This window comes from Artibeus jamaicensis, unplaced genomic scaffold (assembly GCF_021234435.1).
Source record: "Artibeus jamaicensis isolate MK-2021 breed Jamaican fruit bat unplaced genomic scaffold, CSHL_Jam_final contig_1028, whole genome shotgun sequence".
Lineage (NCBI taxonomy): Eukaryota > Metazoa > Chordata > Mammalia > Chiroptera > Phyllostomidae > Artibeus > Artibeus jamaicensis.
In genome coordinates, this window is record NW_026521201.1 from 8468701 (window position 1) to 8493939 (window position 25239).

Sequence of the window (25239 nt, forward strand, 5' to 3'; positions counted from 1 at the left end):
TCGAATGAGAAGAAGAGGGACACAAAGGCAAAAAGAGAGAGAGCCATTTGAGAACAGAGGCAAAGATCAGAATGATGCATCTAGTATAAGCCAAGGTACTCCAAGATTCTCCCCTAGGGCCACAAAGAGAGCTTGGACCTTCCCACCCCTTGATTTCAGACTTCTGGCCTCTACAACATAGAGAATAAATGTTTTCAGCCACCCATCTTATGATAATTTGTTATATTAGGAAACTAATGTGGCAAGGTAATTGAGAAGAAAATATTATAGGTAAATAAATTAAGATTTGCTTTGTGAAGATTTAAAAAATAAACAGATTTTGCTTTGAACAAGCCAAAGATACTTTCAAGATACTATTAATATAATAAGCAAGCTTCCTGGGTTTCCCATGTCAGACTCCTGGACACTGTAGGGAGGGTAGGTACAGTCACCGAGCTGGAGAGGAAAAAGGAAACATCCTGACACTGTTATGAGGACCGCGACAATGACACTAATGAAAACTATGATTTTTGAATACCTGTGATGTGCCAGACTATACCATCATACACCACTTTACTTAACCTCCACAACCACCTAGGGGTATATTATTTGTCACATTTTACATTTTAAGACATTAAAGCTAAAATAAATAAAATTACTTGCTCAGGTTAATAAGCCAGAAAGAAGAGGGGCCCATTTTACAACCTAGTTCATCTCATTTCAGAATCTGTCCTTTTTACTTTGCAGTCTTGCACCCTTGGCACATTATCTTTTTAAAAACAAATATATTTCTTTAAAAAATTTAAAGTGATGGAAACAACTGTACTTGAACAATAAAAAATGTAAAAAATATTATAGTTCATACACATTATATTAGTTTCACATGTACAACATAGTTATTGGACATTTATATACCTTATGATGTGATCACCATGATAAATCTATTAACCATCTGTAATCATACAAAGTTATTATGATATAATTGCCTATATTCCCTGCGCTGTACATTATATCTCTGTGACTTACTTATTTTGTAACTGAAGTCTGTACCTCTTATTCCCTTCATCTTTTTCATCCTTCTCCCTGCTCCTCCCGCCTCTCTCCCCTCTGGCAAGTTTAGAGAAAGAAAACAGAACTTTGTAGGTTTTCCTGCCCTGAGTTGTGGATTTGCTTGGAGGGAGAGGAGAAGTTACAGCAACTACTAGAGGCTCTGAAATGGTGCCTGGAAACAGAATCACATTTTTTAATGCATAAAAGAAAGCAGATAGGATTATAAAGTAAGCTGACTACTCCGAAACACAATGATCAAAACAGTAAAAGTATAGTGATATTACAATATATGTAATACATGAATTAAAAGGACTAGTGATAGGTCTAATAACTATCACACTTCTGAAGAAGTACTGGTAAGCCTGAGATATTTTAAGATATCAACAAAGGCTATATAGTATGATGTGAAAAAGATCTCTGAATTCTACTGATGACAATACCACAGGTACTGCTGAAAGTGCTCTGGTTTGATGCCTACATTTGTAATTGAAGGAAATGCTACATTTAAGCTAGAGGTTAGTGAAAATAAAGATAAATTCTCTACTTCCTGATTTCTGTCTGTTGAGCCCTTGAATGTACATAGGTTAAAATCTTCTAATGTTATTTATCCAAAGAAACCCAAAGCACTAAATTGAATTATTTACAATAGCCAATATATGGAAGTAATGTACGTGTCCATCAATACATGAATGGGTAAAGAAGAAGTAGTGTATATATACAATGGAATATGACTCAGTCATTAAAAAAAGAATAAAATCTTGCCATCTGCAACAACATAGATGGACTTAGAGGATATTGTGCTGAGTGTGAAATAGGTCAGAGAAAGACAAATACCATATAATTTCACTTGTATGTGGAATCTAAAAAACAAAGTTAAATGAACAAGTAGACTAGAAACACAGATACAGAGACCAGACTGATAGTTTCCAGACAGGAGGTGGTCTGGGGACTGGGTGAAAAATATGAAGGGATTAAGAAGTCCAGATTGGTAGTTACAAAACTGTCTCCGGGATGTAGAGTACAGGATAGGAAATATAGTCAATAATATTGTATAACTATATATGGTGTCAATTGGCACTAAATTTATTGGGGTGATCACTTTGTAAGTTATATAAATGTCTAAAACTGGTTTGTACACTTGAAACTAATATAGTATTATATGTCAACTGTAACTGAAAATAAATATTTTAAGAAATACCTCAAACAAACAAAATCTCCCAGTGTAAATATCATTTAAGAGTATCCCATGGTACCAGTGTAACAGGGTGCAGCCAGGAGCCCCCCAAAGAGGGATTTGTAATGAGGTCCAGAACTCAGGGTGTCCAGGAAATATTAAAAATAGAGGATGTCCTCACTCCCACAAGTCTGAAATGGGGGATAGGACACATGAAGCAGGGCCATTGAGAGTTGTTCTGCATAGCAACACTTTTGTAAATAACCACAGGAATGGCCACTTAACATATCTATAACTTTTGACTGGTTTCATGGGTATGTTAAATAGCTGTGGTCATGCTTTGAGCCAGGGAGATAGGAGTGACTTCCACCCATGATGCAACTGGGAGGAAGCTACCCCTGGTTACAGGCCCTGCAAGAGAGCTTGGACATGACTCCCTCCATGTTATGGGGCTACACCTGTGCGGACTTATTATGGCAGCTGAGAAAAGCTGGAAAAACATGGGAATGCTGGCAGGTGTAGCCAATTGTGGTATGAGTCGGAAATGGGGCTGCAGAGAAAGGTTGGCGCGGGACTTACACCCAGTCATGGCAGCCATGCGAGGAAAAATCATACAACTTTGGAGAAGAAGGGGACCCAGGCAACTTTGGTAAAAGGGAGAACCTCATGGCTTTGGGCCTCCCTTTGCTGAACCTTAGGAAGCTGGAATGCAAGATGTAGCAGCGATGCAGAGCTTTCTCTTGGCAGTTTGAAAGAATGCAGGAGAGATGCTGTGGGAGGGAAAGGGGTGAAAGGACTCTTGCTGGTGAGCCAGGAGAAGGTGCCATGCAGATTTGGATTGAGAAATGGAGATCCTGGTGACACAGCTGATGGTGCTGGGAACTGAGGGAGGCCTGCCAGCTGAGCACAGATCACTGGGAAGAACCGGGGGCAACCTGAGCCATGGACTTCTTTTCCTGAGATGTGGTACCCCTGACTAGGCGAAGGGAGAAAGGAAGGACTGTGTGTGTTTGTGGGTGTTTTAAGAAACTTTGGGATTTTAATGAAGACATTAAGTCATTACTCTTAAGTCTGTATAACTTTTGAATAAATAGTTCCTTTCCTTTCCACCAATCTCTGACATTGAGAGTTATAATTCCCTGGTGGCAGGCAAGGCGAACTTAGTACAGGGGCACCCTGGGAGAAGGGGGATCCATTTGGTAATAGTATATTGTCCCCCAACCCTGGGTTTGTTCTGTAATACCAGCAGTGTGCTCCAACTCTAGAAAATGAAATTTTAGGCTTTTACATAACCCCCCCCTCCATCCACAAGGGGATACCTTCCAAAGACCCCCAGAGGATACCTGAAACTGCAGAGTAGTCAATCTTAAATGTACTGTCTTGTCCTATACATGCATACCTTTTCACTTAAAGTACTTTCTGGCCTCTTTTAGGTATATCTAAACTGCCAGCATCACTGCTCTTGAACTTTGGAGTCATTAGTAAAGGAAGGGTTATCTGAACACAAGCACTGTGCTACTAGGACAGAAATCTGATAACTGAGATGGCTCTTAAGTGACTACTGAGTGGATAGTGTGTGCAGTGTGGAGATGCTGGACAAAGGGATGATTCACATCCCTGGGCATAACGGTATGAGATGTCACCATGCTGCTAGTCAGGACAGCAGGAAAATTATTCCTGGAATTTAATATTTTTGGCCCATAGTTAATTGGGGGAGGGGGTGACTGAAGCTTTAGAAAGTAAAACTGGATTGGGTGGAGAGACTACTGTATATTATAAAATCAAAGTAGTAGCATCTCACTATTTAAGAGTTATATACTGTTACCTAATTTTCCTTAAATTAAAATTAATGCATCATAATAATTAAAAAAAAGACCCTGCACAGCACTCAGAGCAACCCCCCTACCAACTTTCTTCTTTTTTTTTTTTTTTTTCAGCACAGGAGTCAGATTATACAGTGCTTAGAATGGGATATGTATAAATATATGTCCTAGAATTTTAAATGAGGAGCAAATTCAGAAGATTTCAGATTAGACTTCTGGCCAAGATGGAGGCACAGGTAGACACATCGTGCCTCCTGGCACCACCAAAAGAAGGATGACAACAAATTAAAAAACAAAAAGCAACCAGAACTGACAGAAAATTGAACTGTATGGAAGTCCAACAACCAAGGAGTTAAAGAAGAAACATTTATCCAGATGGGTAGGAGGGGAGGAGAGGGGTAGCCAAGCAGAGAGAGGACTCATGGCAAGGCAGCAGCTGGTGGACTGGGCAGTCCCACATTTAAATGCAAATGAATTGGAGGGAGTAACTTGGGAGTGAGACAGACTGCACAACCCAGGGATTCAGTGCAGGGAAATAAAGCCTCAAACCTCTGACTGAAAAAACCTGTGGGGGTTGAGGCAGCAGCAGGAGAAACTCCCAGCCTCATGGGAGAGTTCACTGGAGAGACCCACAGGGTCCTAGAACATTACAGAAACCCACCCACCCGGGAATCAGCACCAGAAAGGCCCAATTTGATTGTGGGTAGTGGGGGAAGTGACTGAAAACCGGCAGAAAGCAGAGCAAGTACCATTGCTCCCGCACATACTATGTCACAACACAGCAACATGGGTTGCCCCACCCTGGCGAATACCTAAGGCTCTTCCCCTTACTACACAAAAGGCACACCAAGACAAAAAATGGCCCAAATGAAAGAACAGTTCAAAGCTCCAGAAACACTACAGCTAAGTAACAAAAAGATAGCCAACCTATCGGACACACAGTTCAAAACACTGGTTATCAAGGTGCTCCAGGAAATCACTGGGTACTTCAACAGTGAGTACCCAGTCTCACTGGGTAAAAACCAGTGAGACCTAGGCAGCAATGAAGGTTTCACTGTGTGAAATAAAGAAAAAAATTAAGGGAACCTACAGTGATGGGAAGGAAACTAGGACTCAAATCAACGGTTTGGAACAAAAGGAAGAAACATTCAACCAGAAAAGAATGAAGAAATAAGAATTCAAAAAAAATGAGGGAGGCTTAGAAACTTCTAGGATATCTTTAAATGTTCCAACATCCAAATCACAGAGTTGCCAGAAGGAGAAGAGGAAGACCAAGAAATTAAAAACTTATTTGAACAAATAATGAAGGAGAACTTCCCCACTCTATCCAAGGAAATAGACTTCCAGGAAGTCCAGGAAGCTCAGAGAGTCCCAAAGAAGTTGGACCCAAGGTAGCACACACCAAAGAACATCATAATTACATTACCCAAGATTAAAGTGAAGAAGAGAATCTTAAAAGCAGCAAGAGAATAGGAGACAGTTACCTACAAAGGAGTTCCCCTAAGACTGTCAGCTGATTTATCAAAAGAAACCTTGCAGGCAAGAAGGGGCTGAAAGAAATATTCAAAGTCATGAAAGGCATGGGACTACTCTATCCAGCAAAGCTTTCATTTAGAATGGGAAGGCAGATCAAGTGCTTCCCAGATAAGGTCAAGCTAAAGGAGTTTATTATCACCAAGGCCTTATTATATGAAATTTTAGAGGGAGTTATCTAAGAAAAAGAAGATAAAAAAATATGGATGGTGACAACAAACTCACAGCTATTAACAACCAAACCTAAGCAAAACAAAACAAACAAAAACAGACTAAGCAAACAACTAGCACAGGAACAAAATCACAGAAATATAGATCACATGGAGGATTATCAGTGGAGGAGAAGAGGAAGAAAGGAGTGGAAGGTACAAAGGATAAGTAGCATAGATGGTAAGTAGAAAATAGACACGGGGAGGGTAAGACTAGTATGGGAAATGTAGAAGCCAAAGAACTTAGATGTACCACCCATGGACATGAACTAAAGGGGGGGAAGGTGGGTGAGAGGGGGTGTGCAAGGTGCAGGGGAATAAAGGGGTGGAAATGGGACAACTGTAATGACATAATCAATAAAATATATTTAAAAAAGAAGGTTACAGATAAACTACCATATTTTAAAGAGTTAAGGCAAGGAATGCAGAAATATTTTATATATTATTTTATTAAAACTATATTTAGAAGAGAAGAGTTTGAGCTCTAATGACATTTTTTCTATATTTTGGTTATTTTTAACACCAAATACCTTACATTTACTTGAAAATCTTTTAAAAGTTTTGTTGAGATAAGTGACATGAATCACTATAATTTTAAGGTGTATAGCACAATGACTTGACTCATAAATACTGTGAAATGCTCACCACAGTAAATTTAACATCCATCATCTTATATAGATACAAAAGAAAAAGGGGAAAAAGCATGTTTTCCTTGTGATGAGAAGTTTTAGGAAATACTCTTAGCAACTTGCAAACACACCATACAGCAGTGTTAACACTACAGCATACTATACACTACATCCCAGTATTATTTATCTTATAGCTAGAAATTTGTCCTTAAAAATCTTAACTTTTTGCCACCTTGCTTTAACATCTATTTAACACTATTTTTCAGGTAAGGAAAGAGGACATTATTATACTCATTTTAGAGACAAGAAGGCAATAGACTTAATGAAAGAGCACATGAGGAAATTGAGGCACATTATTCAATTTCATCTTTGCAAGAAAAATGCCAAATGGTTTTATGGTTTATGGAAAAAACTCTTAGCAGCAACTTCCAAGAATACTAGACCATGTGATATTGTTCCACGGAAGCCTCCATATGCTTCTTTTTGGTATCTTCTTTGGGTTGAAGCTCATGAAAGTATTAAATACTATTAACCCAGTTCTATTACTATAAAAATACAATAACTGAAAAATTCTAGACTCATAAGGTTCCCTCCATAGTCTTTGTACTGATCATTTGTGGGAACTGCATTTTCTGGGCTTAACTAAAAAACTGACAATCCTACCATCTTAAAATTTACAGCAACAAAACACTGAGTTTGACACCCAAGTAGAGAAGTTAGAATTGTAGGTTGTACTTTTATGCTTGGACTCATTAAAAATAAACAGACAGTTTGAAACCATCATATTGTCCTGGTCAGGTGGGTTGACATCCTACACCAAAAGGTTGCCAGTTTGATTCCCAGTCAAGGTACATACCTAGGTTGTGGGTCCCATTCCCAGTCTGGAAGTGTATGGGGGATGACCGATGGATGTTTCTTTCTCACATCAATCTTTCTCTCTTTCTCTCTCTCTCCCCCCACTTCCTTCCCTTCCTCTCTATAAATAATTTTTTTAAATCCTCAGGCATGCTGAGACAAAAAGAAATTTGTGACAGTATGGACAGACCTAGAGGATACTATACAAAGTGAAATAAGTCAGAGAAAGACAAATACAATATGATTTCACTTACATGTGTAATCTAAAGAATAAAATAAACAGACAAAATAGAAACAAACAATAAATTAATGTTTCTTTTTCTCTTTCATCAATAAATATTTTTTTAAGATGAAGGAATTAAGTAGTGTGAATTGGTAGTTACAGAATAGTCACAGGTATCGATTATCGCATAAGAAATACAGTCAATAATATCGTGATAACTATGTATGGGGGCAGGTGGGTACTTGAAAGCAGGCACTAAGTATACCCTGAGTATTGATGTGCTTCAGGGACTGTGGCTACACACTTCTGCAGGAGAGTCTCACCCGTGGGTGTGAGTGATAAAAGCCATTCTGTGGGGACATATTGAGCATCCCCCTGTTCAGTTGCCATACCCATGATGGGTAGTGGCAGTGAAACAATACCAGTTGCCTAGGGGACATGAGGAACTTATGGCAACTATAGGAGAGTTGGAAGAGGTAGCGATAGTTAGGGCCACCACAATCCTTTTAACTCTCCCATGTGGCCAGTGAGGAAAACAGATGGCACAAGCAAAATGACAGATTACCAGGAACTCAAAAAGGTCATTCCTCCAATACATACAATGGTCCCCTCTGTGGTGGACTGGATGGACTTGTTAAATAATGAGCTGGCAACTTACCACTTTGTAGCTGACCAAAAAGCAAATGCCTTTTTCTCCATTGACCTTGCCCTGGAAGGTCGAGATCTGTTTGCCTTCATGTGGGAAGGCAGTGGACCTTTACAGTGCTCCCTCAAGGGTACTTGCACAGCCTGACTATCCATCATGGCCTTGTGGCAGAGGACCTGGTTAAGTGGCTACGGCCTCCAGAAGAGTGCCTGTTCCATTACACTGATGACATTTTGCTAACCAGTGATTCTCTTGCAGAGGTAGAGAAAGCAGTGCTACAAGTGCTATTTCACCTGAAGTCATGTGGCTGGGCAGTCAGCAAAACCAAACTGCAGGGGCCTGGATTGTCTGTCAAATTCCTGGGGGTTGTCTGGTCAGGTAAGACTGTAGCAGGAGACCTGCTTAGACAAGCCGAGACAAGTCAGAAGGGCACGGTCCCTTTGCTGAGCCGCTAAGATAAGGAAGGGTGAGCAACTAAGCAACTAAGAAGTAAGAACCAAAGAACATTGTATGGCCCTATCAGCAGCCCTGCTTTCTCAGCAGCCCTGCTTTCTTGCTTCTGTAAACCTGCTTCTGCCACGTAGGCTTAGTAAAATCACTTCTGCATATGACACTATAAAAATAAGCCCCTGCCCAAGCTCAGGACCCAGAATTTGGTGACTGCCTCCTCTGGGTCCGCATGGGTAAATAAAGTTCCACTCCGTACACCCGAAAGCAGCTGAGTTGTTTTCTGTAACAAGACAAAAGTCATCCCTGATGCAGTGATAGATAAGATTCAGGTGTATCCGACCCCTACCACTGTGCAACAGCTCCAGACACTTGTGAGCCTGTTGGGGTATCAGAGAGTATTTGTGCCTCATACAAGATCATTCATCTCTTTTATGCTTGGGTGAAAAAGGGAGCGAACTGGGATGGGACCCTGACCTCGGAACAAGCATTCCAAGGAGCGAAGCTCCTTATCATTAAGCATGCCCAGGCCTTGCATGCTCTGGATCCAGCTAGATGCTGTGTGCTGCATGTGCATGTGACACAGGAAGGCTTTGAATGGGGTTTGTGGCAGTGATCAGAATGGCTATGTCAACCTTTGACTTTCCAGTCTCAACTATGGAAAGGAGCAGAGGTACAGTACTCCTCGACTGAAAAGCAACTGGCTGCAGTATATGCTGCCCTGTTGGCTATGGAGGCCATAACAGAAACTGCCCCAGTGACTATAAGGACCACTTATCCCATTGCTGGGTGGGTCCAAGACTGGATAGCCAAGGCTCATAGTGGGACAGTTCAGATTCCCACACTGGCTAAATGGGGGGCTTATCTGCGACAAAGGAGTATTCTATCCACTAGCCCTTTGCAGGCTGAGCTACAGGAAGTGTTATGTCCTGTTACTTTGTAGATGAGAAATCTACTGTTCACGTCCCTATAGAAGAGATGGAAGCTAGCCCCTTCCAGGAGGGGCAGGCATCTATTCCCTCAGATGCATGGTACACTGATGGTTCCAGCAGGGTCCAACCTGCCATGTGGATGGCTGTGGTACTTCAGCCAGAAATAAGAGACAATTGGTTTGACACTGGTATGGGGCAGAGCGGTCAGTGAGCAGATCTCTGAGCCATATGGCTTGTGGCAAACAATGAAGCCCCACCTCTGACTACTTGCACAGATAGCTGGGCAGTATGCCAGACACTAACATTGTGGATCTCTACATGGCATGCAAATAAATGGATGGTTATGCATAGACCATTGTGGGGACAGGCTTTTTGGCAAGACTTAGGGGAGTTAGACCACCAGAAACAAATCACTGTATATCATGTTACTAGACTTATATCTCTTGTCTCCCCTGGGAATGATGAGGCTGATACACTAGCCAAGGTCTACTAGTGTATCAGGAAGGGGAGTAGCACAGTGGCTACACTGTTGCCTCTTACACGTTGGGCAGAAGACCATGTGGCCCACTATCAAAACTTGGGGGGTTACCTGTCACCTTAGCAGAGGTATGAGAAGCTTGTGAGACCTGTGTCGTCTGTTCATAACAGTATACCTGGAGGCCAGTGGGAACTACTGGACAGGTGGTGTGGGAAAGGGTACCACTGACCCTGTGGCAGGTGGATATAATTGGGCCCCTACCTAATCCAGAGGGATGTAAGTCTGCTATTACAGGTGTGGACATGGACACAGGACTCTCAGCTGCTTATCCCACATAGCACCCAGATCAGAAAGCAGTAACTGCTGCACTGGAGTGGTTATGTGCTGCTTATAGACAGCCCTTAATTGCTGAAAGTGATCAGGGGTGATATGGGAAACTCTGAAGAACCTCTGTTTAACCTTCATTTGCCCAGGCCCCGGGCACCCTAGGGAGAATGATGGGGCTGTCTAGGATAAGTAAACAACGGTGCATTAGCTAGGACTGAGATTAACACCCCTGCTGTTAAAAACTGACCTTCGAATTTAGCCTTTGTACTCTGCTTCTGCCCCATAGCTAGAACTAACTTCCGCATTCTGCTTCTGTATCCCGCTTTGCTACGTAGACAAGAAGACCCTGTAAACTATAAAAACCCCAAGAATCCTTTGTTCAGGGCTCAGAATTTGGAGATTGACTCCTCTGGACCCGTGCACATTAATAAAACCTGGTACTCCAGAAACCCTCAGTGTCTGGTTGCTTCATTTTCCTACAACAGGGGGATACCTTTTACTTGGGCCTTGGTACAACAGTGGGCTCTGGACTTGGAGACTGACTGGAAATTCCATGTGGCCTATCACCCCCAAGCTGCCAGATTTGAATGGCACAAAGGTCTCTTAAAACAGGGCCTGCGAGCTAAAGCTGCCACCCCTACACTGAGGGGTTAGACAAAATGTTTATGGACTGTCCTCCAGACTCTAAATGAGAGGAATAGGGTGGGGGGGCAGTTCTCACAGAAGCACTGCTCCACTAGACTGCAGCTCTGGTGCAGGTGCAGGTGCAGGCTAAGGATGATTTGCTGAAACCAGGCATGGGAAAGGAAGAAAATATTCTCTTGCCAGCACCTGAGGGCCTGGAGCAAGGGCACACAGCCACATGGACGTGGCCTTGGGAAGTCAAAGCCCCCCACACATACTGGGTGGCTCTTATTGTCCCCTGAGGCCAAGGAATGGAAAAACTTGCAAATAGTGTCCTGGTTGATTGGCACATGGTCCCCAGTCTTAAAAGGTGACATACCCAGGGCCAGCAGACCATGAAATGCTTCTCCGTGGCACCTTTGTGATTTCCCTAGGGCCCATTATGAGTTCTCCAGTGTTGTTGCAAGTAGATGCTGAACCTCCAGCTGAGGTATGAAGGTCTGGTGTTCACACCCAGGAAGACCCCCTCTGCCAGCCACTGACTTACTGGCTGACCAGAAGCTTGTTTGTATATATGTATGAGGGTGCAGCCAGGGGGCCCCCAAAAGAAGGATTTGCAATGGGGTCCAGAACTCAGGGTGTCCAGGAAATATTTAAAAATATGGGATGTCCTCACCCCCACAAGTCTGAGCTGGAGGGATGGGATACATGGAGCAGGGCCATTGAGGTGTTTTGAATAGCAACAGTTTCCCAGATAACCTCTAAAATGGTCATTTAACATATCTATAACCTTTCACTGGTTTCATAGATATGTTAAACAGCTGTGGCCATGCTTTGAGCCAGGGAGAAGTGAGTGATTTCCACTCAAGATGTAGCTGGGAGGCAACTCCCCAGCCCCCGTTACAGATTGGAGATGATTGGCTCCATGCTATGGGGCCACTCCTGCCCACACTCATTATAGCAGCCCACTAAAGCTGGGAGGATATGGTAGTCCTGGTGGGTGTAGCCGACTATGGGAGTGATACCGGGTGCAGCCGGGGGGGGGGGGTGCCAAAAAAAAAAAGATTTGGAATGATGTCCAGAATTCAAAGTGTATAGGAATATTGGAGAGACATATAAGATGTCCTCACCCCCCGCCCAGGGGGAAGGGACCAATAGAGCAGGGCCATTGAGAACTGTTTTGCATAGCAATAGTTTTGCAGCTAACCTCTGGAATGATTATTTAACATATCTATAACCTTTAACTGGTTTCATAGATATGTTAAATAGCTGTGGCCAAGTTTGGAGCCAGGGAGAAGGAGTGGCTTCTACCCAGGGTTTAACTAGGGGCTGTGCTCCTGAGTTAGAGTGCCTATGTGAGAGCTTGGAAAAGATGGGCTCCAGGACATGAGGTGATAACTGCCCAGGTAAAAGGGAAAATCAGACAGCTTTGCCAGAATGGAGGTCCCTGCAGCCAGGTGAAGAAGAAAGACACGTGCTTTTGGTGGAGTGAGAACCCCTGTAGCTTTGGCAGAAGAGGCCCACGCGGCTTTGCGGTGCCTCCTTTGGCCGCGTGGCCTGGAAAGCAGGAGAGACTTTGCCTGGAACTGGGTACAAAGGACTCTTGCCAGTGGATCATGAGAGGGTTCCACAGTACTTTGGATTAACTCGAGATCCTGCCTGACACAGCTGATGATACCAGCGGCCTGCAACACAGACGTGTGCTCTTTTCCTGATTTACGGTACCCGGAGTTGGGACAGTGGGAGAAGGGAGCGCTGTGTGTGTGTAGGTGTATACCCTAAAGGACTTTGATATTTTAGTGGAGGCGTTAGGCCTGAATAGCATGAAATAAACATTTTGTTTCCTTTTCACAAATCTCTTGCATTGAGAGATGTCTTTCCAATTGGCGGCAGACAGAAGAGCCCAGTAGATATTAGTATTTTGTCCTTGGGAGGGGCCCCTGTTGTGTAGCAGTTTTTGGCATCCCTAGGTGGGCCAAATATTGTATTGCCTCCCCCTCGGACCTCTTGTTCGGTAACAGGAGTCAGAAATGGGACTGCGGAGGAAGACTGGTGTGGGAATTTGAACACAGACGTGGCAGCTGTTGGAGAGAGAACCACGTTTTTGGCCAGAATAAGGACTCTTGCAGCCATGTGACAGAGAATCACCATGCAGCTTTAGCAGAAAGAACCACGAGGCTTTGGCCAGAGTGGGAGGACGCCCCCCCTCTCCCCCGCAACTATGTGAAGAATCATCATGCGGCTTTAGTGAAGAACCACCACACGGCCCTCTATTTATTTTCCTGAGATACGGTACCTTGTACTGGGCAAAGGGGGAAAGAAGGACTATGTGTGTCTGTGGGTGTTTTAAGAAACTTTGGGATTTTGATGAAGACATTAAGTGATTACTCTTAAGTCTGTATAACTTGAATAAATAATTCCTTTCCTTTTCACCAATCTCTAACGTGGAGAGCTATAATTCTCTGGCAAAGGGAAAGGCAAACCTAGAAGGGGGACCCCAGGAGAAGGGGGGTTCAACTAGGTAACATTGTGGGACCCCCTTCCCTGGCAGCCAATCTGGAAAAAGCATGGGAGACCACACGTGCAGTAGCTTTACAACTACTAACCACAGTAAAAAGCTTGCCAATACTAGCCAGGAAGGATCCGCCCTATAAGAATAGAGTCCCTCCAGCCCATGAGGTCAGTCTCTGTTTGGAGTTGGCCTGCTCCCATGATCTCTGCTATAAACTCTGGGTGTTCGGTTCAAATCTTTGACCCAATCACCAAGAACCTGGTTACCTGTGCCCACCTGTGACATATATTCTAAGGGTCCTATTTGCCTTTACTGGTGCCTATAACTGCTTTGTCTTTTCACCCTGAGGGTACAGAATAACACTTTAGTGGATTGGGTTCACACCTATGCCTCAGTGGCTAACCAATCAGCATGCTGGATCTGTACTGAACTCCCCATGAATATGTCAGCCAGCCTCCCAGGGTGCATCTCTCCTGCTTCTGTCTCAAACTGGACTTAGTTATGAAACCAGAGGAACAGTGTGTAGGAGACCATTCTACGTGGCATGGGCCTAGCTCCCAGTGGAAAGCAAAGTCCAATGCACAGGACCCATGCCCATGGATAGGTTCTCCCGTAGGGAATCAGTCCTGCTATGTGCCTAGGACACTTCCAGTCTTGCTTTTGCTAAAAACTCCCTCACCCTGAATTGCAACAAATGTTTACTATGAAGTAACTTCCTAAAATCCATGTTAAACCTCTTAAGGAAGAGTGTAACCCACTCAACCATGTTTTCTCACTTGCAAATATCCCTCTTCTGTGATGTGATTACCAGGATCCTCTCCTCTGTTTTCTGTAAAAGGTAACCACCTAAAGCTAAACTGTGCATAGTTAATGAGGACCTTCATGTAATGTACCCAGAAAAAAGCTTATGGAAGCAAGGGTCAAGGCTTTTCACTCCCCTTGAGAGCGAAACTGCTCATCCTTTTCCTCCACAGGACTCAGTAGTCCGTGTGAATATCTCTCCCCCATCCACAATGTCGGGAACCCCACAAGCTGGGGTTTGCATCAACAGTGAATATCCCTTGTTGAATGTGACCTGGACTGATATCTATGCTGGGGCGAAGCAGTGGTATGACCGTCCCAGGCCACTGGTCAGTTATTCCATATGGGATGGCTCAGAGTGGCTCACTGCTGAAGCCGTGAAGCTGGCTGGACTAGTTTCTCTTTGTATTGAGAACCTCGAAGAACAAGCCCAGGTGGGCTGGACTCCTACTGGTCTGTGTCAGACTTGAACTTGAAAGCATTTCTGGGAGGGGCGGAATGACGTAAGAGGGCCCCAGTAGAAACGGCGGCCCTCTGGGTGTGTGTCTCATTGGGTGGCCTTACTTGCCTGGAAATTAGACTGTTTGTTGTACTTGGGGATGGCCTTATTTGCCTGCTTGAGTTTACAAAACTCTTGTACTCTGGCCAAACAATTAGGAGGTGTTTAAGGCATGACCCTGGGTACAGCGTACTCCCTGGTGGTATTACCCATTAGTTATTTTTTTCTCCTCAAGCTGCTTCTGTGGTCACTGAGACTGAAATAACTGCTTTAGCTTTGCCCACTGCTCATGCATTGAATGCAACACATGATTCCTTAAGCATCTTAAATGAGGAAGTATATCAATTGTGAAAAGTAGCCTTGCAAAACTGTATGGCTTTAGATATGTTTACTGCATCCCATGGTGGGGTGTGTGCCCGAGTAGGGGTTGAATGCTATGGGTTCCTGATGTCCATCAAAATGCCAGTCAAGCTTTATAGGCATTAGCTTCTGAGACCTGTGCTAACAAATACCTGACAAGTGATCCCCTGCAGGAATGGTGGGCATCTGTAGCCACTGAGTGGTGGTAGGTCTTTGCTGTTTTGGGCGGCAGTGCTTGTATTTTGGTTGCTTGTTGTCATAGTCTATACTGCTGTTGTGGGTTATGGGTGCAGGGCTCTGCCCTCTCTACCAAGTGACCTTCGCAGAAGATAACCTCATGTAGACTGTGTGGTGAGGAACTCAGAAGGGGTAGATTGTAGGGTAAACGGAGTCAGTCTGGATCCCTCACCCAGATGTCTGGGGAACTAAGATAAGCAGTGTTCCCACAGCCTTGAGTCCAGGTCCGATAAACTGTGTTCCATAACATTATTGGGCCCACATGTACAGAATCACACTGTGTTATACAATATTTTGGCTCTCAGCTAGCTTTGTATGCATTTAGTATATAAGGAAGTGAGAGGCTTCCTGCTGGTAGATACGCGGCTTGCAGCATGAGTAGATCGCCCACCCCTGAATAAGGCATGTCAAGCATCCCAGTGGTTCCTCGACTTGTCTTCCATCCACCCGAATCCAGGGTGGACCTGCCAGGCCTTGACAGGCTGTAAGACACTCAGCAAATACACTATTATATTACTTCATATAGTTTCATTTAAGATTTCATTTAAGTATTTCATATACTTTAGAAAGTTTAATCATTAATATGATACAGTATATCATTTACACTTGATTACAAATGGTTATTATAATAACTTCTATAAAAACTAGGATCTTAACTCAGGTATATAATTCTGTCTTCTTCTCCCCCTCATTTTTAATGGGAAAATCCTATTTGATACTAATTCACCAGAGAGAAACTGTTTGAGAAATGAGCCACTGTAAATTCAAGAATTATGTTATTTTTTATATGATACCTGTATATACTCTTCTTTCCTTAGATATTACATTTTTAGAAGTAATTTAGAAGTGGCCTTTTAAGTTTATAAAGTTCTGTTGACTGTCAAACACCGAGCACCCACTCAGAAATACTTTGAAACTTTCCACTAGAAAAGAAATAGATGTTTATGTAATGAGGAGCATAAAACTTTTCAAAGCAAGGAGAAACTTCTTTAAAAAAAGACTGAGCTTCAACACTGAGAGACAAGGAAAGGGTGCCCCAGACAGAGGAAGGCTGAAGAGACTCATCACCTGGAAATGTGACAGGTGGTCTTGGATGGGATCCTATACCTGAAAAACTACACAGACAACAAGTAAGACAATGGATGAAATCTGAATAAAGTCTGTGTGTTGAATTAGAAGAAAATAAGGCCACAAAAGCCTTTGAATGGCAGTGAGTTAAGCCTGCCACATCTGTTGCATGGTCTCCCAGGCTGAGGGAGGAGGAAGGTACTGCCAGGCCTGGTCTGCCCTGAGCGCCTTGAGGGTGTAGACGCAGAGTGGCGGGAAGCACCTGGTGCCCCCTGCTGCCTGTGTGGCCTTGGCCATGTGCCTTAAGCTCTTTAAGATGCAGTTGCCTCATCTGTGAAGTGGGGTAATAATGACCCTTTTTAGGTTGTTGATAAAACTAAAGTCCCAGCAGCATAGGACAAGCTGAGGATGTGGCACAGTCACGTGGCTGTTTGACCTGAAGCCTGTCTGCAGAGCAGAGCTTGGTGTGGACTGAGTCCTGTCCCTCTGCTGTTTGATTAAATTGTAGTCCCTCCCACCCTTCTACATGTAGTTCTCCCACCCTTCAAGATCTATAGGTTTGGCCCAGCTCATTAAAGGTTTTGAAAACAGAGTGCTTTGAAAATAAAAAACATCATGTGATTTACAATTTAAATAAAATGCAACTTAAGAAAGCAAGCAAACAAAAAAAGACTGAAATTAAGAAGTACAAACTTCCAGTTATAAAATTAGTCATGGATGTAATGTACAGCATAGGGAATACAGTTGATAATATCATACCTATATAGGGTGCCAGATGGTACTAGACTTATCACGGTGACTACCTTGTAAGGTGTATAAGCGTCTAACTACTATGTTGTGCACTGGAAACTAATATGTTGTCAACTATAATTAAAAATAAATTAAAAAGCAAATACTGAGTTAGAAAATGTTTCAATTGTTAAAGTGGAAGGTTATTTTCACATTTGAATGCATTCCTTTGATTTAATAAAATTTCTGCAAGAGATTTTTTCTATTTAGGAATGTTTCTCCTGCAAAAGGAATGTGAAAATAAATAAACCAAAAATACCCCGTGAGCAACTAAACGTAAACTATCACAAAGACGACTGGTAGTATATCCATTCTCTTCACAACACAGGGAAAAGCACACTCTGGGGGCAACGTCTGTAGAAGGGTGTGCACCCAGGGCCACTACTTAGGGAATACTGTGACACACAGATGATATAGCCCATGTCCCAGTAACAAAACATTACCTTCATTAGAAAAATACTTATTACAAGTACAAATAACATTATTTTAAAATTATCTTTCCAACTGTAATTTTAATTCTTGGTATTCAGATTCTAGGGCTCCTTTGTGAGAGAGAAAACAGGACATGGAAGAGCATGGAAACTTATGTTCTCTGTGATGTTAACAACTGCAGGCAGCTCAGCAAATGGAGGTGGGATAACCGGGTGTCCCTATGCCAGAAAGTTAGCCAGCCGTTATTTCATGTTATACACAAAAATCAACTAAAAATGGAGTGTATACCTAGAGAGTTAAAACTGTAACACTTCCGGAAGATAAGATAGGAGAAAATCTTTGTGATCTTAGGATAGACAGAGATTTCTTAGATCTAATGCCAGAAGCACGATGCCTAAAAGAAAAAGAAAATTAATTAAATTTTCATCAAAATTAGATACTTTTGCTTTTCAAAAGATATTAAGAAAAAGCAATGCCAGAGACTGTGAGAAGATATTTGCACCCTGACAGGGTAGCTCGGTTGGTTAGAGCATCATCCTGATATGTCAAGGTTGTAGGTTCAATTCTCAGTCAGGACACATATAAAAATCAACCAATAAGTGCACAAATAAATAAAATAACAAATTGATGGTTCTCTTGCTTTCCTTCTCTCTTTCTCTCTCTCTCTCCTCTGAAATCAATAAAAATAAACATAAAAAATATTTTTAAGTTTTACATCTGATGAAGAACTTGTATCCAAAATATATAAAGAAATCTTACTGCTCAATAATAAAACAAAAATGCAGTAAAATTAGGAGCAAAATATTTGAATAGATATTTCACCAAATAAGGTAAATGAATGGCTAATAAACACATGAAAAGATGCTCAACATCATTAGTCATTGGGGAAATGTTAATTAAAATAAAAATAAAATACTACTATATACCTCCTTGAAGGGCTAGAATTCAGAACACTGGCAATAGCAAGTACTGGCAAGGATGCAGGGAAAACAGAACCCTAACACACTTCTGGTGGGAATTACAATAGGACAACTATTGCAGCAAACAGCTTGGCAGTTATGGTTACACATAGAATTACTGTATAAGATGGAAATCCAACTCCTAGTTACCTACCCAAGAGAATGAAAACATATGTCCAATGTCCACAAGATTTGCATGTGAATGTTCACAGCAGCATTACTGGTAATAGCCAAAAAGTGGAGACTACTCATGTATATAGCAACTGATGAGTGGATAAACAAATGTGGGCCATCCATTCAACTGAATATTATTTGATCATAAAATGAAATGAAGTACCGATACATGCTACCACATGGTTGGACCTAGGTGAAAGAAGCCACCTCAGTTTACAGGGGAGGAAGATGAAGCTTAGAGAACTCCTCTGGCTGACTCCCCAGTCTACAGTGCCTGCCCCTCCCCATGCTCTTATAGTTGGACTGGAAGGCCCTGCTGCTCCTCAGCTGCTGCCCCCTGCACCTCCCAACATAAAATCTTTGAGACCCCACTCAACTGTCCTTCCCCAATAATGCCATTCTGCACCCAGCATTAATACTTCTTTGCAGCTCCCATGCTACTCTGTACAATTTCTCATTCAAAATTCTTATCACAACGTATTATAGTGATCTGTATACATTCAGATCTGCCAATTAGACTGTGAAGCCATGAGAATAGGAATAGCTTTTAAAAAACAAACCAACCAACCAACAACAAAAAAGGTCTTTTTTGTCCCTATGTCTGGCATATAGTAGTAGCTAGGAAATAAATGAATAAGGTGGAGGCGTAGGTGGAAACACTTAGCTTCCTTGCACAACCAAATAAAAACAACAAAGTTTTAACAACAATAAACATAACCAAATCACAGAAAATTGAACAATACAGAGTCTGAAAACAATAAACAGCTCAGCTAAACTGGTGAGAGGGGCAAAGCCAGCAGCAGAGCAAGTCGGGCAAAAAAGATCCCCCGACCCCGGTGGCACACAAGCAGGCCAGGGCGTGGATCCCAGGTGCGGAGCAGGGGTAGCTATGGGAAGGCACAGCAAGGCTGGCTGGCTGAGGTCTCGCATTTGCATGCAGATAAACAAGTGAAGAGACGTGCATTGAGACAGACCACAGAAGCCCCGGCGCAGGGCAGCACACTCGCACAATTGCACTCAGATAAACAGGTGGGGGGCAAGCGGTGAGGCGGACCAGGTGAGTGGAGAGGACCACCATTGCTCCCTCTCTGACTCCACCCCCACATACAGCATCACAAACCAGCGACCTGGGTGGCCCCGCCCTGGTGAACATCTAAGGTGCCTCTCCTCAAACGTAACAGGCAAAAACAGATGAAAACATGGCTCAAGAACAACTCAGAGCCCCAGAGCCAATAAATCTAAGCAATGTAGAAATAGCCAAACTTTCAGATGCACAGTTCAAAACACTGGTCATCAGGGTGCTCACAGAACTGGTTGATTTTAGTCATAAATTAGAGGAACATATGAAGGCTAAATTAATTGAAATGAAGGGAAATGCACAGGAAACCAATAGTGATGGAAAGGAAACTGGGACTCAAATCAAGGGAGCAAACCAGAAGGAAGGAAAAAATGACCAAACAGAAAAATATGAAGAAACAAGAATTCAAAAAAATGAGGAGAAGCTCCAGGACATCTTTAAATGCTACAAGATCTAAATTATAGGGGTACCAGAAGGGGAAGAGGAACAGCCACCAGTGGAAAACTTATTTGAACAAATAATTAAAGAGAACTACCCCATTCTGGCAAAGGAAATAGATCTCCAGAAAGTCCAGGAAGCTCAGAGTCCCAAAGAAGTTGGGCCCAAGAAGGAACACACCAAGGCACATCATCATTATATTAGACAAGATTCAAATGAAGGAGAGAATCCTAGAAGCAGCAAGAGATAAGGGGACAGTCACCTACAAAGGAGTTCCCATCAGACTGTCAGCTGATTTCTCAAAAGAGACCTTACAGGCAAGAAGGGGCTGGAAAGAGGTATTCCAAGTCATGAAATCTAAAGACCTACAACCAAGATTGCTCTATCCAGCAAAGCTTTCACTTAAAATGGAAGGACAGTTAAAATGCTTCTCAGATAAGATCAAATTCAAGGAGTTCATCATCACCAAGCCCTTATTATATGAAATGTTAAAGGGACTTACCTAAGAAAAAGAAGATAAAAAAGATGAACAGTGAAAGGACAGCAAACTCACAGTTATTAACAACCATACCTAAAGCAAAAGCAAATTAAGAGGACAGCTAGATCAGGAGTGAACCATAGAAATGAAGATCATGTGGAGGGTTAGCAACAGGGGAGTGGGAGGAGGAGAAGGGGAGAGAAGGTACAGAAAATAAGTAGCATAGACAGTAGATAGAAAATTAGATAGGGGGAGGGCAAGAATAGTAGGGGAAATAAAGAATCTAAAGAACTTGAGACACGTGTTCATGAACTAAAGGGGGAATGGCGGAGGAGGGGTATGCAGGGTGGAGGGGAATGGAGGGGGGGAATAGAACAAATGCAATGGCATAATCAATAAAATAAAAATAAAAATAAAGAAAAGAAATGCATAGGAACGTGCATGAAAGAATTCCCAGTAGCCCATTGTTTGTTGTAGCAAAAACTTTCAGTTCTCAGTACCAGGAGATGATACTTCAATAAATTGTGATGTGAGAAAAAAAAATGAATAAGGTGTATTACTATATATGATGTGTTGTTTCATTCACTCCTGTTCCTTCCTTATATATTCTATTTCACAGTCTTATTACCTCTGAGCTCTCATTGGCAATATATCCTGATAGCATTCCCTCTGGTCACTTTTTTCCCCAATTCTATTTTTTACCAATGGTGGACTAATTCCTCTGAAACATAGTTCTGAATCTGGCTCTTCTCTGTTCAAAAACATCCTTGATGCCTTGGTGTTTACCAAGTACTGTGTAGATTCTTCACTTGGGAATTTCAGAGTGTCCATGATCTGCACTTAATGATTTCATCTTACCTTAGACCATTCCCCCACTCCAAACCAAATTATGTTACTTCCTATTTTCTCAAATTGCACACAATCTCTGTACATCTGACCACTGACACGTCCCACATTTCTCTCCAAAACTACTGAAGAATTCTCACCTTTAGATCTGATCACCCTTACAAAGCCTTCCTTTATTTGGACATGGGTAAAAACTACAACTCTTCTGAAACCCTACAGCTTTATTGTTTTACTTCCTTTTATGGGATTTAATGCATTCTGCAGAGTTCTAGTATGATGCAGATACATCTTAGCTCATCTATAATCTTGTTGTCACCTACTCTTCCTTATAGAGCTACACCCAACTGAGTGTCTTATACTTGGTAGGTGCTAAACAAAGTTAGTTTGGTGTTTTATTAAAATAACATAAATGTTAGGCTGTGGTAAAACCTAACTCTTATGCATTAAAAAATTAATGTGAAGCCAAACTAACTGAGGAACTTCACAATCACCCATAAGGCATGTTAAAAACCAGTTTTGGGGAACAAAAAACTGACCTTAACTGGCCCATATGTTAAGAAATCAGATCAGTCTAGGATGAAAAAATTGTCTAAACCAGTAGTAAATATCACAGAGTGGCAGCCACTGTTAAACACGAGGTTGTTTTTAGCATGTATAATTTCCTTAGTTCTTACAAATCATAAACCTATCCCACGTTCTGCCCTTGAGAAGACTGAGGTCAACAGAAGTTCAACAGTTTGCCCAACATTAGGTATCTTTTGAATGGCAGAACCAGGGTCCCAACCAAACTGGAAAGAAACATTTACCAAGAGACTAAAGCCCCCTGTGAAGGAATTACAATGGTTTCTCATCACTTAAAAGAGCCTCATCTATGACAGCAATTTTCAACTGTTTTGCTGCAATAATTTTTAGAACATTCAATACCTGACTAGCCAGGGGTACTAATCTCTTTTCCCTTAGATTGTCAAATAAAAAAATGACAATAGCCAACACAACAATAGCTGCCTGGTGTGAATTAATCAAAATCATACCAACCTGGCTGGTGTAGCTCAGTGGATTGAGCTCGGGCCTGCGAACCAGAGTATCCCGGTTCGATTCCCACTCAAGGCACATGCCTGGGTTGCAGGCTAGTTCCCAGTAGGGGACACAGGAGAGGCAACCATAGATTGATATTTCTCTCCCTATCTCCTTCCCTTCCCCTCTAAAGACAAATAAAATCTTTAAAAAAAAAATAAATAATTATACTGAATGTTTTTGTCAGATTGCCAAAAAATATATTTTTGGCGTGCCACAGATTTTTAGTAATTAGTTTACATGTGCCATGAGATGAAAAAGGCTGAAAATCACACTATCACCAGCTACTGAGTCTATACTGCATAAGTAAGGACAGGGCCCCTTTACCAATGCCCCCATTCAGCCAAAGGTGTTATTAGGTGACTTGGTAGGAAACCCGCAGTAACACTAAATTCTTGTGCCTGTACCTTTATAATGTTCAGGGAGCACTCTGGACAAGTATAAATGTTACAATGCATGTTTAAACCAAGCAACAATATTAGGAATGCGCTCAACTGATCTTTACTCTTACGAAAAAGTTTACCACTAGGTGGCAGAAGTATAACGTTAGGGACTTCGGTGAGTTTTCTACAAAGCTCTATAAATGAAGGTAGCTTGACATTTGCCAACTCTTTTTCACAGTAATATGAAATCTTGTTTAACTGCTTAGAGTTTTAAAAAATATTTTGTCACTTTTAGAGTGGCTAGTTACAAATCAATGATTCTAAATAAAAAATTATTCTCCTTTATTGAAAATGGAATTATATTTTAAATATCATAGTATACACAGGTTTCAACCTTTTTGTACTCAACAATAGCCACAGCTTAAACTAGCTTTAAACATGAAAGTAGAACCATGCTATCAATAAGTTTCTAAAAAGAACCATACTGTATAGTAAGATACAATAAAGATTAAAATTTAATTTTGTGTAATGCTATACAAGATAGACAAAACTGCTTTTAACCTATAAGGTTGGAATTCTTGCATTTTGCAAAGTTTTTTTTTGTTGTTTGCTTTGTTTCATTTTGTTTCTAAATGTCAAGATAAAAGAGAAAATCTGGGACTTTTGGCCTCTAGCACTGTCACAAAATAAATTTCTGTTGTTTAGAAAATTAAATAAAAGAAAGTTTTAGGTTATATTGTACAAGCACTGTCTTCAAGTAAAACTGGAGATTACCAGTATACAAAATAAAAATTGGCAAAATTATCATTGTATTTTTCTCTTCTTGACATTTATATTAAAAGTACAAGAGAAAGCTTGATATGTTATATAAAAATTTTGAGCCCTGGCTGGTATAGCTCAGTGGATTGAGCGCAGGCCTGTGAAGCAAAGGATCATGGTTCAATTCCTGGTCAGGGCACATGCCTGGGTTGCAGGCCAGTTCCTAGTGGGGGACACATGAGAGGCAACCACACATTGATATTTCTCTCCCTCTCCCCTTCCCTTCCCCTCTCTCTGAAAATAAATAAATAAAATATTTTTTTAAAAAAAGAATTTTGAGGAAATGACTGCAACTTAAAAATTTGATTATTGTCCTGAGGCAAATGTGTAGAATTATCTATCAACATGTGTGTAATTTTAATAACTTGTGCCCTGCCTTTTATCTTTAGTGATCCCTTGTGGGTAGCAGTTAAATGATATATAACTAAGGATAGCATATATTCACGTAAAATTTTATAATGGTCAAATCACTCAAGGAAGTAACTAAGTTAGAAACTGAGGCTTGCTTATGTCTACTTAATAAGTACTCAGAAATAAAATATTTTAATGACTTTTTTACCCAGTTTTGTTAAACAAAAAATAAAATCCCCACCTTAACATAAAAACCCTCTGGACCCATACCAATCCTTTTTGTGGGGAGGGTGTCCCAAGCCACCAGTGTGGCAATTCAGGGTGTTTGGTGGAAGGAACTGTGTGTTTCAGCTCATCGACCAGGAAGAAGTGAAGTCCAGACTGGGGCAGACCTTGGCCAATTACATAAAGCAGAGCTAGCAGAACTGGAACACCTTCCCAGGTCTGGTGTCCTTGCAACTGCCCCACAAGACTTCTTTGGAAATCTGCAAATGAGCAAATGGTGCTCATATATGAGATCTCTGCAAGACATTCTGGCCTTAAGGTCTCACACATACCTAGATCCACAAAAATGAGGCCAACTCATTTCTCTGGCTGCCCAGGGATCCTTCAGGCTGATGTAGATCTCCTGAAAGTCATTTACAATAGGCTTTGCTTTCTAAGTCTCTCTATAAAGAGGCTGTCCTGGCTTGCAAAAGATGTGTTTTCATTCATTGGCAGCATTAAGCCAACACGGAGATCCTGTCCAAGGACCAGTGGGAAGGAACAGTTGCTAGGGGATTATTTTCCATGGCAAGCACCAATGCACACCTGTAAAATAGTCTAGAAATATATGTGAAGAATAATTTGCAAAATATCCATATGGATGTATTCCCTCATCTTTCAACTCTGTTAGGTAATATTACCTAATGCATTTATAAAGTGAAAATTATACAGCTAGGTAAAGTGGTTTGGATGCTTCACAGGATGTGAAAAGAACATTGTGTTTGCGGCCTTGGCAGTTATTAGTTGA

The 25239-nt window shown here is 41.7% G+C and overlaps 1 protein-coding gene across 10 annotated transcripts in view; it reads right to left on the bottom strand.

Moving 5' to 3' along the window:
- Positions 1-25239, bottom strand: part of SPATA13 (spermatogenesis associated 13) — a 337287-nt gene that overhangs the window by 55711 nt on the left and 256337 nt on the right. The window lies entirely within an intron of this gene.